Source organism: Microtus ochrogaster, chromosome 1 (genome assembly GCF_000317375.1).
Source record: "Microtus ochrogaster isolate Prairie Vole_2 chromosome 1, MicOch1.0, whole genome shotgun sequence".
NCBI lineage: Eukaryota > Metazoa > Chordata > Mammalia > Rodentia > Cricetidae > Microtus > Microtus ochrogaster.
The window spans coordinates 114,945,734-114,947,648 of NC_022009.1; the positions used below are offsets into that span (position 1 = coordinate 114,945,734).

The 1,915-nt window shown below is 45.2% G+C and overlaps 1 protein-coding gene across 5 annotated transcripts in view; it reads right to left on the reverse strand.

Annotated features, from left to right (window-relative positions):
- B3galnt1 (beta-1,3-N-acetylgalactosaminyltransferase 1 (globoside blood group)) overlaps positions 1-1,915 on the reverse strand; it is an 18,653-nt gene that overhangs the window by 4,685 nt on the left and 12,053 nt on the right. For 3 of the 5 annotated variants that reach the window (XM_005344100.3, XM_005344099.2, XM_026783452.1), the window contains exons 2-3: positions 1,042-1,297; positions 563-628 (exon numbers count right to left, since the gene is read on the reverse strand). The gene's annotated coding sequence lies outside the window, so the exon portion shown is untranslated. The remainder of the gene's footprint in view (positions 1-562; positions 629-1,041; positions 1,298-1,915) is intronic. The other 2 variants (XM_005344102.3, XM_005344101.2) reach the window with 1 other exon arrangement.

The following is a 1,915-nucleotide window of genomic DNA, read 5'->3' on the forward strand; positions in this document are numbered from 1 at the left end:
CCTGCCTGCCTGCAAAAGAACATCGTAAATGAGGAACTCTCCACACTTTGTTCAGTAGGAATAAGGATGAGGATAAACACAGTTTTTGCTAAAACCATCGTATGTAAGAATCTATTCTAAACTGGGGTGAGAGACGGCATAGTGATTCAAAGCACTTGCTGCTTTTGCAGAGGACCCAGGTTTGGGTGCCACCACCACTTGGCTCACAACCATTTGTAACTCATGTCCTCTTCTGGTCTCTTTCTCTGTGGCACACTTTCGCACTTGCAAGCAAACATTTATGCACCTAAGATAAAAATGACTAAATAAAATACTTAAAAAAATAAAAACTTTAAAGAAATTTAAAAAGAATAGATAATATAAGCCTTCAGCATAACTAGTAGAAGAATAAATATGGACATATAGCTTCTGAGTTGAGTGATGGAAACAACAAACAAGTCAAGTAAGCCAGCTACTGACGGGAAGACGAAAAAGGCGAAAGCAGAGAAAATGTATGGCAAAGAAAATCACAGAAGCCAGCTGCTGTCAATGCGAACGGATGTTAGTCGGGGCAGTAGCTCACCTGAACCACGGGGGTTTTCACAGCTTGGCCCAAATTTCTGCCACATGCTAAGTAAAAGGCTCACACCTAAAACAAAACATAAAGTGTTTAAAACTTAAGAAACAGGAAAGCATGTGCCAGGAAAATGCCAATCAACAAACTAGCCATTCACACCATGTTTTCTAAGTGATTCGCATTGAAAAGAAACAAAGAAACACTTGCCGCTAACAAAGTATCTAGATGACATATCTCTTTTTAGCCATGTGTTTTGTGTGGGCCCCTGTGGTAAAGGTGAGCTACTGCCCCATACTGATGTACGTTTGCACTTAACAGCAGCTGGCTTCTGTGTTTTCTATGTGCCATGCGGATGTGATTACATGTGTGTTTGGGAAGTATGTGAAGGTCAGAGTTCAACGAAAGCACCCCCCCAAAAAGGTAATTAACGATCATAAAGCTACATCACACACACAAAAAGCATCATTGTGGGGAGCCAGACTGACCCAAGACTTCCTCAGCGGTCCCGAGGAAAGGACAAACGTGACCTTAGTTCTGTGTCCTTGTCCAGTAGCCGGCTAGTCAAAGCTGGTCTTGGGCTCAAGCCAGTGCCTCGAAGGAGTCAAGGCTGCAGCTTCTGGAGACCCGACTCTTCCCTCTGGGCTGTGGTTATCAGTCCTTGGGTAGCCGTTGGAGGTGCTGCACAGTCTCTCTGCAGACGCTGTCTAACACAGAGCTCTGCTGATCTTGGCCTTTTTCCTCCTGCAGATAGTATAAAATAAGAAGTTGTGCTTAATAAACTTCTTGGGCCAGGTATGTTTGCACTGGCCTTTAATGCCAGTACCCGAGAGGCAGAAGCATTTGGGTTTGAGGCCAGCTTTGTCTACAAAGCAAGTTCCAGGACATCCAGGGCTACACAGAGACACCCTGTCTTAAAAAACAAAAAGAAAAAGGAAAACATTTGTTTGGCACAAGTTATCAGCTTCTGCCAGACCCCCAGCCCCAGCTATTGCTTTTGTCTTCTCATTCTCTCTATTTCTCATCCCTGCTCCTCCCACTCAACACCCCACTGGAATCGGGGTCCTGATGCCAGCTGGTTTGGGACATTACATGAGTTGGCCATCTTAAGTCAGGTGTGATAAAGCGAGCCTCTAGGCTTCCCTCAGCCCCCCTTGCACATGCTCTCGGACACATCCCACTTCCTTCCGCTCTACGTGAAACAGCATACAGACCCTCTTGAGAAGTCAGACGAATAATCCTTTCCTTAAAATCTGAAAATTAGGGCTGGAGAGATGGCTCAGCGGTTAAGAGCACTGCCTGCTCTTCCAAAGGTCCCGAGTTCAATTCCCAACAACCACATGGTGGCTCACAACCATCTGT